Raw genomic sequence first — 17,985 nt, forward strand, 5'->3', positions numbered from 1 at the left:
TTAATAAATGTACATGGAGATTTTTATATTCACCAAGGGAATATTTAGAGTAACGGCTGTAAACTGCAAATAGACTTGATTTTACACTTTTCTTTAAGTACTGTAATTATGTTAGAACATAGCCACTTTTGTGATTTCACATCAAAGAGAGCAAAGGAAGGGTCTCTCTCTCTGGGAGCCTGATTCACAGCTCATCCTTCCCACCACCAGGCCAGCTGCAGCTTCATCACATTGGCAAATTCACACCATTATAATTAGGGTTATATCAGCATTTCCCTGAAAAACCTTTCATTTCAGGTGTTTGTAAGCATACTTTAAACATTTCCAAATTGTGGAGATTTGGTACAAAACATTTGCAAGCAGTCGTTGTCCTGTGCATCCAAGTATCACCATGGGGCCTGATGGACAAGCAAACCTGTGGCTCTTGAAGCTACTGTCACAGCACACAGACACCTTAAAGGTCCAATCTCACTTTTCAGATGAGGAAACTGAGGTCCAGAAAGGACATGGGAACTTGTCTAATACAGAAACAGAGCGAGGATTCAAACTTGGGTTTGTAGATTCCCAGTCCAGTGTTTCTGTCACCATATCAGACTTCCTGCCTCTTTAAATAGCAGTATATTTGGTTGGTTGAGACTCACAGTTATGCTGCTTACAGATTAATAATATCTTTTTACTTTATCCTTCCCTGGTTCAATGTAACCTGCTCCATTCTGCTCCCCCCTCCCATCTCAATAAATTCCATTGGCTCACCATGACTTCAAGGCCAAACATAAAATCCACTATTTGGCATTTAAAGTCCCTCACAACCTAGCTCTTTCCTACTTTTCTAGTCTTCTTACATTTTATTCCCTTCCAAGTACTCTGTGATTGATTCACACTGGCCTGCCTCTCCTCACATACATATACAGCATCTCAGCTCCCCATTTTTACCAGTTGACCCCAATGCCTGGATTGTTCTCCCTTCTCAACTCTGCCCATGACTCCCCTGGCTTCCTTCAAGATTCAGCTCATTTTCTAGCCTTTGCAGGCAACTTTTTCTGGTCCCTACTATCTTTATCCCCAATCTCTCAATCTTTTCTCTCTGATTGCCTTCCATTTATTATATATGTGTGTGTGTGTGTGTATACACACATATATATATCGATAGATAGATAGATATAGATATATAGTGTGTGTAGTGTGTATATATATGTGTGCGTGTATATGTATATGTATGCTTGTATATATATGTGTGCGTGTATATATATATCTTGTGGGTCCATAATGATTTGTACATTGTCTCAGAAATTAAAATGTGAGCTCTTTGAAAGCAGAGACCTTTTTTTTTTTGCCTTTGCACAGGGCCTGACATATAGTAAGTGCTTAATAAGATGTTTATTGAATGACTGGTTCTTTATAGTATCTTTAGGTATTCAATGGGCATTTATGAACATTCTTGGTTTAATGACAACTCATCAATCTTCAGGTTTGTTTTTTTTTACAAGATTATAAGGTATTTTTCTCACAAGTACTTGTGAAGTATATGGTTAAAATTCAACAGACATTTGTTAAGTACCCACTATATGTGAGGTACTAGACCAGGGGAGGAAACATAAAGATAAAACCAAAACTCTCTCTGCCCTCAAGAAGATTTCATTTTGCTGGAGAGAAATCACATGTATAGAAGGTGAAGACAGCGTGGCAAAGAAGAGATCAGAGATTTAGGAACATTTAAGAAGACAGGGAGAACTAACTGGTAAGTTCAAGAGAGGCTTCCTAGAGGAGGTAGAAACTGAGTTGAGTCTTAAAAGAAACAGAGGGTCACTGAGCAAATACGAGATGGATTCCAGGTCACTGGCTAGCTCCAGGGATCTTCCTACTATACTAATACATGATCTCAGCATCTATACTCTTATCACATGCAGCTATATGCTGATGTGACAAGTGCTTTAGAAGTTGTTATATAACATGGCAAACTTTGTTTTTGACTGAATGTATGTTTCTTATTGTTATAGTTATCCATAATACTTTACTAAACACTATGTGCTGCTTTGAAGATAAATTTCAAAAATCAGTCAGCTCATAAAAATCTTCACTAGTCTGTAAATTTTTTTTAAAGCTTGGCCCATACTTTCAAATATGGTGATAACATGGCAGGCATCTTGTGACTGTAGAGTTAATGATTTTGACTTAAATTTTAATTATGTGATTGTTTTTGTTTTGTTTCTACCCAATTGATTTTAGAGCTGACTAATTTCTTTCTGTTTCAATGCCCACATCTATAACAATAAATATTCATCCTGTACATCAACTCCTTGAAGATATGCTTTGTATGCAAATATTCTTAAACATAAATGTTTTATGGATGTTTTTATTTTTAACATTGCTCTCACTTTCCCATGACTCCTGCCTTCATAGAACTTGCAAAACCATTAACTATATTGTTCATATCTGACAACAAATGGCTTATTTTATACCGAGAGTCTACTATCTCTCCACCAAGAAGAGAAATATGATTCATCCTCAGTTTCTGCAGACTTTTGAATTAGTAAAGCTGCAATCTTTCCATCTGTGACAGCCAGGAACAAAAGCACCAAAGGCATTATCATTTGGGTAGGACAAAGCTAACGTGACCCAAGCAGATAGAATCTTTCCTATATAACTCCCTTTTCTATAGTACTTTATAGTTTATGAAGAACATTCCTTAAAATAGCCCTGTGAGGTCAGTAGGGAAAGAATTTTTATCCTTTTACAGATGAGGAAACTGAGGCTAAGAACACTCAAGTGACATGCTCAAGGTCAAAGTAGAGCCAAGACTCAAGCTTTGTTCTTTTTGACTTTTAGGGTAGAGATCTTCATTATATTATAGTATCTCCCTTAGATGAGTCTGAGGTTACCGGATTTCCTCACTTGCCCAAGATAGTTCCATTTTTCTAGTAGGGCAAATGTCCCTGAAAGAGTCTCAAGAGGTCTCTGCTCTGGAGCCCAGAAGATAAAATATCTGGGAATAGCTAAAAATGTAAACTGAAAATTCTGTTGCTTTGTAGATGACCACATCTAGAGGAAGCTGTTCAAAGTGGTTTGGGAATGACAACAGCTAAATGAAGTGATAATCTAAGTGTAATCTAAGCTACCAGGGAGGCTGATGCTGGTATATCTCTTAAGCTTGGAAGTTTGGTAGTACGGTGGGCTATAATGATTGGATGTCCACACTACAGTTGCATCAATATGGTGACATCATTACTCCCCACCATCCACTGCCATTTCCCCCATCCAGGACCATCAAACTGCTAAGGCAAGCCGGAAACAGAGCAAGTTAAAGTTCTTCTGCTGATCATTAATGAGAACTGGCTGTGAAACCGAGTCTTTAAAAACAAAACAATAAAAAAAAAACACCTCAGAACCAGGGAAACTTGACCCCAGGAAAAAGTTGTTTCTTTGAGTCTGGGAATCTAGAATTTTAAAGGAAACCACTGGGATAGCAACTGTCTTTTAATCACAAAGCTCAATATAGCAGTTGTAAGGAAGAAGGAAGAGTTAGAAATCTTCCTCAAGCTACTGTTCTGGCTCTGGGAGTTTCTTTGACAAAATGAATCCAGTGTATTGTTGTTCAGTTGTATTCAACTCTTTGTTGACACCATTTGGGAGTTTCTTGGCAAAGATACTGGAGTGGTTTGCCATTTCCATCTGCAGGTTATTTTACAGATGAGGAAACTGAGGCAAACAGGGTTAAGTGACTTGTTTAGGGTCACATTGCTAGTAAGTCTTTGAGGCCAGATTTGAACTCAGGTCTTGCTTACTCCAGGCCTGGTGCTCTATCCATTGCACTACTTAGCTGCCCGCAATCCAGTGTAGCTAACATTTATATGGCACTGTAAGATTTGAGGCTTTACAGATATTATTTCATTTGACCCTCATAACAATCCTGTCGAGTGCTATTATTATCCCCATTTTACAAATGAGGAAACTGAGGTTGAGAGAAGTTAAATGATTTACTAAGGGTTACATAGCTGATATCAGTGCAGGGTTGTGGGCAGGGATAACTTAGAGTCAATACCTGGATCCAAATCCCAGCTCTAAGGTCCCTTTCAGCATGCTATCTATGACCTCACCCTGTCAATAGATGAACTGATGTCCAAACTACTCTTTGGTTCTAGTCCTTAAAGGAAAAAAATAAGGGAAATTTCTACCTCAGCACCTGAACTTCCATGTCCTAACTGTTCCCCACTCGCCCATCACCTCTTCCTTCCACTTGGTCTGGTATGGTTCAGTACAAACTACCAGTTCTGTGAGGCTTTTGTTCTGACTAACCTCCATGGATTTAATCTAGGGAAAGCCTACCCCCCCTAAAGTGAGATGAATTGAAAAGGACTAGTCAATCAAGAGTTGAAAGTGACCTTAGCTATCATCAGGCCCAACCTCTCATTTTTCAGAGAAGCTAAGTAAATTGCATAAGATCACAGAACTCAGGCTGCTTCTTGAATCTCGTTCACATTGTTCCTGAATACCCATCTATGGCTTTATTCTGGCTTCAGCCTACATTTTTTATTAGAACCTTAATAGTAAGCTGGAATTCATCAGTATATTAACTAGCTTACCTCTTGGCCACACTAGAAAATTAGCAAGAAGGCTGACAATACCTCACAACCTCCTATTCCCATCAAGAGAAAATCAGCTTACTATCTCAGGGAGGAGGGAAGGGGGAGAGGGAGAGAGAGAAAGAATGAATGTTAAAAATTGATTTTACATGTAATTGGGGAAAAAAGAAAATATCATTAAAAGAAAGAAAAAGATTAGATTATCTAGCTTAGCTTTAAAGGTTCTCCCTAAGCTTACACCCCCTTACTTTTTCAGCTTTATTACTCCCCTCCACAGCTTTTGTGTTGCAATCAAACTGGTCTACTCTCAACCCACTGCCCCCCACCCTCAATATTCCCTGAAATTTCCCACCTCTGTGCCTTTGTTTACACTTTTCCCTAACCCTAAAATACTCTCCCTCCTCTTCTTTTCTTGTTGAATTCCTAACCCACTCAAATCCAACTCAAATACAAATTTTTCCATGAAGTGTTCCATAATCCCTTCGGGTAAAGAATGACCTTTCTGATCAGACCTCACAAAGCATTTTATTTTGTGCCTTGCTAATGTACTTAATCATGCTATACTGTGTATTTCAATTAGCCATGTTTGCATTTTATCCTCAAACTAGACTGACATTTATTAAGGACTTACCATGTTCCAGGCACTATGCTAAAGGCTGGGGATACAAAGAAAGACAAAAATACTTTCTGCCCTCAAGAAGTATACATTCTAATGGAGGAGACAAAATGTAAATAATTAGGCTCCTAAAATATATATACAGAGCAGATAAAGGTAAATTAGATGGGAAGGAACCAGCAGATGTGGGAATGGAAAGGCCTCTTGCAAAACACAGATTTTGAGTCGATTCTTGAAGGAAGTAGGTAAATCAGGGGTCAGAGGTGATGTTGCAGAACATGCTAGGCATGAGCAATAGCCAAGGAAAAGGTGAAGAGTTGGGAGAGAGAAAATCCTGTCTGAAGAATTGCAAATAGCCTAGTGTAGTAAATAATAGTGTGTAAAGGGTAGTAGGGTGTAAGAAGTCTGGAAAGGTAAGAAGAGTTCAAGTTACATAGATAGAGCTTTAAATACCGAACAGAGACATTTTCATTTTATTATGAAGGTAAATGGGAGCCACTGGAGCTCAGTGAAGAGCGAGATGATATGGTTGGAGTTACTCTTTGGAAAAATCACATTGGCATCCAAGTAAAGGATAGATTGGAGTGAGGAGAGACTTGAGGCAGGGAGACTAGAGAGACTACTACTATAGTAGTACAGGAAAGAGGTGGTCTGGACTAGGGTCATGGCTGTGTGACACATATATACATATATACAGAGAGAGACAGAGAGACAGAGACAGAGATTTCATGATGGTAGAAATGACTGGATATGTAGCTAAGTGTGAATGAAGAATTATGCCTGGGTGACTGGAAGGAGAAAAGTTCAGAAAGGGGAAGGTTTGATAAAGAGTTCTGTTTTGGATATGTTGAGTTTAATTGCCTATGAGCTATCCAGCTCAAGATGTTCAAGAAACAAATGAAGATGGCATGAATGTGAACGCTATAATTAAGAATAGAGACTAGATCTGAGAATAATCTGCATAGAGGTGATAACTGAAACCCTTGGAGATGATGAAATCACCAAGTGTGATAGTGTTAGAGAGAAAAGAGAAGGGGACCCAGGACGGGATCTTAGGGGACACCCATAATTAATGGGCATGACATAGATAAAGAACCAAAAGAGAGAGAGAGAGAGAGAGAGAGAGAGAGAGGAGAGAGAGAGAGAGAGAGAGAGAGAGAGAGAGACTAGAAATTGATCAGAAGGTAGGGGGAAAACTAGGAGAAAGTAGGAGAAAACCCAGAAAGGAGAGAGAATCCAGAAAGAGCAGATGATCAACAGTGAGAGAATGGAGATAATAGAGGAGGGAATATGCTGCAGAAGTTGGGAAGGAATTGAGACAAAGGGGTATGTGGAAGCATTGGCTTTGATAAAGAGAAAGGCTTCATCTGAGACCAGTATGAAGAAGGGGATATTATGGCAAGATGTCAGAATGATGTAAGATTAGGAGAGTGGAGAAGACTTTTTAATGGTCTCAAATTTTTTTGGTGAAGTATGAGGGAAAGTTCTTAGCTGAGAAGGTAAGAGAAGGGTTATCCCCAAGAAGGCTTGAGAAGAGATGAGAAGGTTTGGAACAATCAGTGTGGGATGGAAAATCAATTAGAGAGGAATACATTTGTCTTGCAAAAGTGAGGACCCAGTTAAGATGAGATGACGTAAATTTGTATTGGACTGAGTCAGCACGGCTTCATGATTTACTTGAGGTCCGTTCAGCAATGCGTGAATAGGAGTGAAAGAAAATGATGACAGGAATAATCCAGGTTGGCATTTTGCAAGGCATGACTGGTGATAGAACAAGGAGGCAGTGATTCAATGCGCAGAAATGAGTTGGTTTACTGAGGTTAAGAAAGAGAAAGTAAGAGACTGTAGTATAAGCATAATGTGCTGGGAAAGACCTGAGGGGTAGAGGGAATGAATGCCACAATGGAGATGAAGACTGGGGTTAAAGGTCATAAGGTATTTTTTGGTTTTGTTCAGTTGTTTCAGTTGTATTTGACTCTTTGTAACCCCATTTATTTGTTTGTTTTTGCAAAGATACTAGAGTTGTTTGTCGTTCCCTTCTCCACTTCATTCTACAGATGAGGGAATGAAGGCAAACAGGGTTTAGTGACTTGCCCTGGGTCACAGAGTTTAGTAAGTGTCCGAAGCTGGATTTGAACTAAGATCTTCCTGACTTCAGGCCCAGCACTTTATCCACTGGAATCCCATGACAGGGTTCAGACTTGAGGAGAGACTTGAGATTTTAAATTCAACAAGCATTTATTAAATATCTACTTACTATATGCCTTGCTCCATGGTGATACATGGTGGCACATATGGTATACATATAGTGATACATATGGTATCTACGGAGATACAAAGAGAAAAATGGAACAGATATCTCTTCAATGAACTTACATTCTCCAGTAGGGAAATAACATGTACACAGATTACTAATTATAAAAACAAAAAAGTAAGTATACATATACACATACATGTATGTATGTATATATGTGTATGTGTATGTGTATGTATATGTATATGTATATGTATATGTATATGTATATGTATACGTATATGTATATGTATATGTATACGTATATGTATACGTGTATGTATACGTATATGTGTACGTGTATGTATACGTGTATGTGTACGTGTATGTATACGTGTATGTGTACGTGTATGTATACGTGTATGTGTACGTGTATGTATACGTGTATGTGTACGTGTATGTATACGTATATGTGTACGTGTATGTATACGTATACGTGTACGTGTATGTATACGTATACGTGTATGTATATGTATACGTATACGTGTATGTATATGTATATGTATATGTGTATGTATATGTATATGTATATGTATATGTATATGTATATGTATATGTATATGTATATGTATATGTATATGTATATGTATATGTATATGTATATGTGTGGTGCTATTTCTTGTTTCACTTTCCCAACCCCTACTCAAACTGGTAGGTTAAATCTTCAAACAGTGGTTAGCTAATGAGACCTTCAAGGTTCTAGGGGTAAGGTAATCCTGAGAATTGTAGCTAATACTATTAGAAGCCCCATTTGATGTTTTCTCCTCAATAGCATTTGAACAGTTTAAAAACCTCCCTAATATCAATTAACCAATAACATTCTTAACTTTTACTGAGAAGGTATAGTGGCCACCTAAGTACAATAATATTCCTCAAGTGAGGAGGCTAACATGATCATCTAGGAAAAGGGAGATAAGGGCCTAAACTAGGCTGGTGGTTGTGTGAGAGGAAAGAAATAAAGGTAAGAGATTAGTCATATTTCATAAGAAAGCCAACTTTCCCAGACTGTCATTTAAATGCATTATTTAGTCATATCAACAGAAGATACCTCGATTATTTTATTAAGTTAAAGAGGTTAGCAAATCTTACAAGAAAATTCCTCTAACAGCATAAGTAAAAAATGTTCCGACAAGTCAACCAAAGGCAGGAAATTCATTATTAAAGCTGCCACAGTCTTCAAAAGAAAACGGAAAAACGAAAAAAAAAAATACTATGAATGACCAGTACCATTGTTGGCGGAATACCTAAATTTCCTCAAATTGTTTAACTCAAAGACTTTCTGTGTCAGACTCTGAAGAAGTCACCGAAGCATCTGACTTCCTGCTATAGCTCAAAGGTCCAGGCATGCAGTACTGTTGGCATTTCTATTTTGTAAGGAGAAATTTTTCACTGAGAAAAAAGGAAGGTCACAGGCTTTCTACTGGAAGCAGTTTGATCTTCTGTCCTCATATTTTCCCTAATTAAAACTATTCTGGGCATCTTAAGAAGATAATAAATTCCATGATTATGTGGATTTTTCTAATGGAAAAATGAATCTTTCCCCTTTGCAAACTCCTCACCTTGGCATTCAAGGGCCTCCCCAAGATGGTACCAACCTACCTTTCTGACTTTATTCCACATTACTGTCTGTTACATACTGTACTCTGTGCTCTAGCCAAACCAGATTGTGAACAATTCCCTAAATTCAACATTCTAGTTCTCATGTGTTTTACCTTCAGATGGGCTATGCTCCCTCCAGGCCTAGAATTTAACTCCTATCTTCCTAGAGACTTAGCTCAAGTACCACTTCCTCAGTGAAGCCTTCCCTCACCATGCTACCCCTGATGTTGCTAGGCTTTCTTCTCAAGTTAATTATATTTACTTCACTGAATACATTTATATACCACTGGTAAAATGTAAGCTTCTACAGGGCAGATACTATTTAGTTTTTATTTATCTTTGTGTAGGCCTACCACAAAACCTTGCTTAATCAGTGTTTGGTGAATTGAATTGAATTGCTTAATTCTTAACTCTTTAAATCCTTCTGCTGACTAAGCAGGTTTAACACGATTAGATAATATTTTAGAGCTATAGGGAATTTTTGAGATAATAATAGTAGTTTGCAATAGTTTAAAAATGGTGTTGGCCAAGGTAACTTCACTTCTCTCTCTCTCCCTTGTGCAATCTCTCTCTCTCTCATTCTCCCTTCCTCCCTCACTTTCTCTCTCTCTTTTTTGTCTGTGTGTGTGTATACTTGCGTTGGTCTGTGTTTAAAGCCAGATGTTCACAAAGATACTGGATGAGTAAAATGCTGCAAAATATTGGGACAGTTGGACAAAATGGTCTGTAAGGGACCTTCTGGATCTAAATCTCGTGTTTTCATGATAGGCAAATGTAGTATACACTTTCAAAAATGACTTTTAGTCTATTGCTGAAACAACTCAATCCTGACAAATTAAAACAAGTTGCTGGTGATGGAAAATGGGACATGGATGGAAAAAAGGACATAGATAACAACTACTGTAATTTTATGGAGCAATTTAATTGATACAAATCCATTTCCACAAAAGAGAGACCACAAGAACCTAGATGTGCCTTGCTAAATAAATCCTTGAGTTGTCAAATTGACAGAGATAACATCCAATGGCAACACTGGTTTAACAATACAAATTCATTTTTAAAATCTTCAGCAAAGGATAATAGAAGATCATGGGTATTATCAGCTCAGCGTTGTGGTCAGTTCTCTGTCCCACAGCTTAAGAAGGACATTGATAAGATGGAGAATGTACAAAGGAAAGCAACCAGGATGGTGACAGGCCTTGAGGCCATATCATATGAATATCAATTGAAATAAGCATATTTAGCCTACAGGAGAAAAGACTGGGGAAGGGAGGGGAGGGTGACATGATTACTGTCTTCAAGTATTTGAATCTATCACTTAGAGGAGGAATCAGACTTGTTCTTTTCAGCCCCAGAAGTAAAAACCTGGAGACCTTTGAGGATAAAAATGAAAAGAAAATAGCAAGTAGAAGAAAAATGGAAAAGATCTACAAAAATTTTTACAATAAATGGTTTTCACCATCAGTAGAGCTATCACCTATTGATCCTAACATTATAGTCCTAAACAATTGTAGAGGTGGTAGAAATGGCACTTTGTAGAAAATACAAGGATGGTGAAAGTAGTTGGATTAGACTGTACATCAGGCAATCTATGCTGAGGGTGACTGAGAGACCAATGCACAAGATATTTGAAAGAGACGAAGATACTAAGATGTGGGGGGAAAATTGGACCTTATTAATACCCCCCAAAAGGCAAGTGAGAAAACATCACCATCTTATATTTTCGATCTATGTAAAAAGATTTTATGAGACTACTCTACACATATATTGAATTCATTCTTGATGAGACTATTAAGAGGAAATAGGTAGGTTTTCATAAGTGATTTTCCACTACAGTAAAAAAAATGGTTTATTTTCTGGCCTTCGTCTTTCCTTCTTTAAGGGATTCTTCAAAAAAATCTTATCAAATCCTCAATCTGATATCTTTACCATGATGAAACTGAATTAAGGAGGTAGAGAAAACAAGATCTTATTAAGCTTATTGGTTTTTTATTATGAAAGAGCACCTAGTAGAAGAAAATGACACTTTAAAGGCTCTTTTCCAACGAAGTCTATCCCATCCCTACATATATCAAAATCATTCAAGATGTCTTGAAAGAAATGACAAAATGACCCTCTTGTTGTTCATCCTTCATTTTTGAAAGATTCAGCAGTAGAATAAAAGTCATTTTTGAAAGTGTACATTGCATTTGCCTATCATGCGGACACAAGATTTAGATCCAGAAGGTCCCTTACAGACCATTTTGTCCAACTGTCTCAATATTTTGCAGCATTTTACTCATCCAGGATCTTCAAACACAGACCAACCCAAGTATATACACACACACACACACACACACACACACACACACACACACACACACACACACACACAGAATAACATCATGGGCTGATGTCTTGAATAGAGTGTGAACTAGATTTAAGTGAGGCAGAGTTACACAAAGTCATCAGCATCATTCTCTCTTCCAGGTCACTGAAGTCCAGTGACAAGGCAAAAGTCAAGACAAATGGCAATGGCCCAGGATGCAGTGGATGACCTTGATGTCTTCAATGTCTGACTAAGTTCTCAGTGCTCTACAGTATTTGCTTTAGTTGCCTTCATGGTCACTAGAACAAATTATTCTCATCTACCCATTCCACCCAGGGAACTCTTCATAAGCTTGGGGTAGACATTCCCCTAATTTACCTATGGGTTTGAGGTTTGTAAGTTACCCTTGACCTGGTTTAGCTTGTCTGCAGAGATGCTTTTACTAGGGTGTGACCACTGTGCATGCTACAGCTTCTTGGAGCTACTGGTGAGTTGAGTGACAAGTGGACAACAAAGATGGATAAGCAGCCCTGAACACCCGTGATCCTCTTAAGTATCAGGCAAAAACATAAAATGGAGGGATGTATGTTTGCCAAAGGTGTTCACCACCGTTTTAGAGGAGAACCAGCACACACTGGATTATTTGTGGGTTTGTAAATGATATTGTCTTGGCTATTATCAGCTCTGATGACTTTGAAACCACTTAAAAGAGTTTGGCCTGACTGTCCACACAAAATAACCAAATGGATGAAGAATATTTATTGCTCAGATTATGAAAATCATTTGGATGGGTAACTTATAGATTTTATCATTATTTTGTATATTGAGGACCTACTATACAAATGACAATTTGGGCCCAGAATTAAAGAGAAGGAAAGCAGATTGGATTGCCTTTGGGAAATTTCAAAGTTCCTTTAATGACCCTGAATTTCTCCCAGAAACAAAGTCTCAATTTTTTAATACTAATGTTCTATCAATGTTGTTGTATGGCTGCATGACATAGTATACAACATTCTCTGAATGAAAAAGAATATCACAAAGAGGTCAAATTTGTCGCCATAAAATCTCATGATTCAGTTATGTTGGATATGAACAGGCTGCAACATTTATCAAACTAGGAACCTAGAAGAATAGATGTAAAGGGTGTTGTTACAAAAATGTATAATAGAAAATGGAGATGAGGTGGTCATATGGTAAGTATGAGGAATGACAGGTCGCCAATCTGAGTGCTCCGCAGTTATTTTCTTAGTATCAGGAGAAAGCGATGTAGAACTCCAGAAGGTTTGGTAGACCTTCAGTGTTGAATTTTGAAAGGACATGGGCATTTGCACAGGCTAAGCAAGTATTGTTGTATTAGAGACAACATCCAAATGAATGAATTCACAGCTCCATCTGAGTATTTGAGTAGTCATTAGTCAGTTCTAATGCTGCTAATCTCACTTTGCTTCACTTCATATAGCTCCTTCCAAATTTCCTTGCATGATTCATATGTATATTTTTTATAGCACCATAAGATTTTTACCATATTACTATCCCATAATTTATTTAGTCATTTTCTAACTGTTAGACATAGAAGTTATTTGGGAAGAAGTGTTGATGAGTATGTCTGTCTTAACCTTTATATCAACTGTTTAAGAAACATTTGTCATTCAGTGAATATTTAGTACCTAGTATTCTCAGCACTATGCCAGGTACTGGAAGAAGGAAATTTAGTTGTGACGTTAACTATGGTCATAGCTATTATTTCTCCTTAAAGAAGTCTGGGAATATGGACATTATCTTAGATATTTTGGTTTGTGTTTAAAAAATATTGATACATTTTGTTATGACACAAGAGACACTTTTGAATGTATAGTTAACACAAATTTGCTGTTCTCTAGGTTCAGGGTATAATTATTTTGGGTAATCATAATTATGAAAATATAGTTCAAGTATCTAATTAATTGTCTAGATTATAACAGAGGATTTTTTTAGGATTGAACTGCTAAACAAATAGGAATAATTTCCCCTACATATGAAGAAGTACAATATCCCACAGATTCCCATACCCTTGATGGGAGAAGAAACATTCCCAAGACAACTTACAATCCTGAGGTTGAGTCCCACCTGGAATGCCTTTTACGATCCTATCATGCAATAAATGGATTTGTTTCAATGGTGCTCCACTCTATCCCTGAAGCTGGTGTACTTTTCTGTTTCCAAAGTTACTCCTTCATCATAAAGCTGTTCTTGCCATTTGATGCTGGGTTTCTTCTTTCCTACTGAACTCTTGCCATCTGTTGGCCTGTTGGCTGCTGGGGCTTCTTCTTCCTCAAAGGGACTGTTATCAGTAATCTGTAACATTGCCCATGACTTCAGCTGTTCAACATACTTCAACTCTTTTGTTATTAAGGCCTATGAGAACAATGGCCAGCACAGAAACAGACTCTCAAGTCAAGATCTTCCCCTTCCAAAACCTTCACTAATTCTCCACAGTAATTTCCCTATGGCCACTTGCTATTTAGGGGGGTTGACTAAATTATTTTTCAGCTCCTATCAATACCATGGTAATTAATGTCAGGACCTTGAAATTATCCCAGATCTTCAATTAAACCTCAAGGAGAACTTAATAACTTTGGAGCTGACAATCTTTGACCTGAATTCCTATAGGTTCACTTATGTCTCTAATACCAGTAAACATTCAATCACTCCCAAATTGCTTTGTTTCTAGTTGCTATCATAATGAAGATTTTTGTACATGCAAATCTTTTCTTGTTGTCAGTAACCTTATTGGCACTTTATCCCACAGGTGGGATCATTGAATTAAAGTATATGAATAACTTAGCAACTTTTCTTACATAACTGAAAATTATTTTCTACATCCATTGAATCATTCAAAGCTCTACCACCAGTAGTGAATTAGTCTGCCTTCTCATGGTCTTGAAACATTGATTTTTCCTATTTTAAATCATATTTTCTAATTTTATGGGTATGAGGTATAGTTCAGAGAGGCAATATAGTACAATAGAAAAAGCACTGGCTTAGGAATTGGAGAAGACCAAGATTCTAATTCCACCTTTGACAATTACTACTTGTGTGACCTGGATAAATAACTTCAATGCCTGGGCTTCGCTTTCCTCATCTCTAAAATTAGCAGCTAGACTAGATTGCTTTGGATGTCTCTTCCAACTCTAGATCTATGATGCTTAGCAATTTTGAACATTTTTTTCAAGTGGTTATTGATGGTCTGCATACCTTTTTTGAAAACTGTTAACCTTTGAGCACTATGGTGAGTGGCTCATAACTGTATTCATTATGTCAATTTCCTACAGATTTTTGATATAAACTTTCTATTAAAATTTGTAATACAACTTTTTTTTTCTGACCCATATCTTTTCCTCTGAATCTAATGAATTGCATTTATTTGTACAAGTATTTTTAATTTTGGGGAGGTCCAGCTCTGTCATTTTCCCCATCCCTCTTAATTCTAGTGCCTTCCATTTCTTATTTATTTTCTGTTTATCCTCTGTATAGCTTGTTTGTACATATTTTGTTGTCTGTTGTTTCTCCCATTAGATTATGGGCCCCTTAAGGGCAATCTTTTGGCTTTTTTTGTATCCCCAGCGTTTAGTACAGTGCCTGACACATAGTGGACACTTAACCAACACACTGGTTGACTGATTATGCTATGAATGAACACATTAAGCCTCACTGATAGCATAAATAACTTTCATGTACAGGACAATCAAATCCTAGATTCACTGAAAAGTCAGTTGTTCTCCTATCAGGCTTCTGTCAGCTGTAAATGACCAGCTTTTCTTGCTTCTTTTATGCTGACTGCTTTTAGCTTAGCAATACCCTTCAAACAACTGGATCTGGTCCTATGCCTGACTCCCGATTAATGAGAGCAGATACTTTTTTAACTTTTGTCTTTCCTTGAAAGTAACAAAACTGACTTAAAAAAAATTCGATGGCTCAATTTTTTCTCCATCAGAATGATTTTATCCATTTCCCTTCAAATTACTGATACTTAATGCTTAATCTAAAATGATTTCTAGTACAGTATGAAACAACAATTGAAACACTCTACTAATATGCTAACAGTACTCTGGGACAGAGCCTGTAATCCACCTGCTTGAAAGAAAAGCGTTATTTTAGTGTATGCTTTGCTGGGAGTTGTTTGGGCATATTTCTTGAAATGTCTTTGTGTTAGTAATGTGTTTGTTTGCATTTTGTCCTTGTCTTTGTTCAATATCCTTTGTTTTATGGCATCTGGCTTTTATAAATGTTTTTGGGGTTTAGGGTGTGCTTGTTTTGACAGGTTTGTAGTGAGGATAAGATACAAATACATTATGAGTTTGTAGTGAATAAAGCGAGAATTGCCAAGACTACATCCTTGCAGTTCTTGAAGCATTGTTGTTGTGAAGGCAAGGTGTGGGTGTGTGTACCTGTACCTCTGCAAATGGAACTTAGCTTCTTGGATCCACCGAGTAAGGTATGTTTTTAATTCTTGGGAAATAGACATTGTTTCTGACATATGATAGTAAAGCATACTCTTGCCTGATGGCAGAGCCTAATGGAATGTGGCTTTAATAAGTTTGAATGATTGACCAGCATAAATTGTTGATAATTCTGCTTGGGTTTTTTGTGAATGTGTGCCTCTACTTTGGGGATGCATTTTATTGGTTTGTGAAGAGTCCAAGATTGGGATTAGAGTTTGATTCGATTGTGGTTGGCTGATAGATATGGGGAAGGGTATTTTTACCCCAAATTCTCCTTCTTCTGGGGTAGGTGGGGCCCTTTGCTAGAGCACCTAAAAATTTAAAAGTAAAGATTCAAAGTGTTTTTGAACCTGAGCAGATCAGAAGAGAAAGAAAAAGGAAATAAGACAACTGGTGTTAGAAACTGAAATGAGAATGAGGAGGTATAATGCCAGAAATGGTAGACAGAGAAGTTAGAAGTTCATAGAATGTTAGAGCTCGAAAGGGCCTTAGAAATCTAGTTCAACTTCCTCACATAAAAACTGAATCTCAAAGATGGGAAGGGACTTGACTATGGTTGCATATCTAATTAGTGGCAGAAGTAGCATGAGAATCCAGGTTTCTTGACTGCTAATGTAGTAATGGAATGCCACAGAGGACTCATAAAATCCAGGAGTTCAAAGGATCTGGAACTTGGAGGTGATTTAGTCCGATTTCCCACATCAAGTAGGATCCCTACTACAATATTCTTGATTTTACTCTTTCAATTTTGAGGAACCTACAACCTACAATGTAGTCATTGTGATTCTTGAGGGTACCAAAACAAACAAACAATTAATGGGAATATATAGTTTAGTGGTTTTTAAATAAACATACAGGCATATACGGGGCAATCTTTCTTTGTAATAGAATAACAGATAGTAAGAAGCAATGTGGTGCAATGGTCAAAGGTCCAGAAGATTAAAACTTAAAGAAACTTGGAAATATTTAGTATAATCTCTTCGTTTTACAGAGGGGAAGCCAAGGTTCAGAGATATGAAGTGAACTTCCCCAAGGTCACACTGCCAGTTAGGACTAAGATTCAGGTCTCCTGTATTCCAGTTCTGTGCTTATCCACTGTTCTGGATAAACAATGGGGAGAGTTAATCCAATCCAACAAACATTAAAAACCTATTATATTTAAGAGACTGTGTTCTAGGTGCTCAAGATTCAAGGACATAATGAAAAAAATGTCATTTTGGTCATTGTCATCAGTGAATGATGATTCAAAGTTCAGCAATTGTGAATGCAGATACCTGGGTTAAAAAAAAAAATCCTTGACAGTTTCAAGGGATATCCTGATTGTTTTGTTCTTCTAGGACTTTGCTATGTAGTGAAAGTGGCCCAGAAACCTTATCCTTATTCTTTAAGATTAGGCTCAAACCAAGTTCAAATTCATCTTTACAGAGCTAAATTAACAATTTAATTAAATTCAATTCAACATTCAGTAAACTGCTTTGTATGTGAAGGGCATTCTGCTAAAAGAAACTGTCCCTGCTCTCAAGGAGCAGACATTTTTACTGGGATGGGAAGACCCAATATATAGACATATGAGTAAATACTTTGAGAAGGGAGATGAAGGTTTCATGGAGGAAATGGCTTGACCTGATTTGAACCTTAAAAGAAAATTAGTATTCTGAGAAGAGATGGAGCAAGAGTGAATTTCAAGCACAAGGAGGCAGTTTGTCAATGCACAGGTGAGAGGTGAAATGGGGGGGGGAAGCCCAGTTTAGCTGATATGGAGAACTTGTAAGAGGGAAGTAGCATAAAAAAGAATTAGAAAGATAGCTTGGGGCCAGATTGTGAAGGGCCTTAAATGCCCGGTTAAGCAGTCTGTATTTTACCCTACAGCAAGTGTTCTTAGCCTTTTTGTGCGTTATGGATCCTTTCAGCAATCTGATGAAGCCTATGGACTCATTCTCAGAATAATTCTTTTTTGCCTACATTGGAAGAAATGCCATATTTCAATTAGAAGCAGGGATTCTTAATCTGTGGTCAAATCAAGCTATGTTAACAAACACTTATAAGCACCTATTTCATGCTAGGAACTGTGCCAAAGGATTGGGATACAAGGAAAGGCAAAAATAGTC

Source organism: Phascolarctos cinereus, unplaced genomic scaffold, assembly GCF_003287225.1.
Source record: "Phascolarctos cinereus isolate Bilbo 61053 unplaced genomic scaffold, phaCin_HiC Scaffold_2;HRSCAF=192, whole genome shotgun sequence".
NCBI lineage: Eukaryota > Metazoa > Chordata > Mammalia > Diprotodontia > Phascolarctidae > Phascolarctos > Phascolarctos cinereus.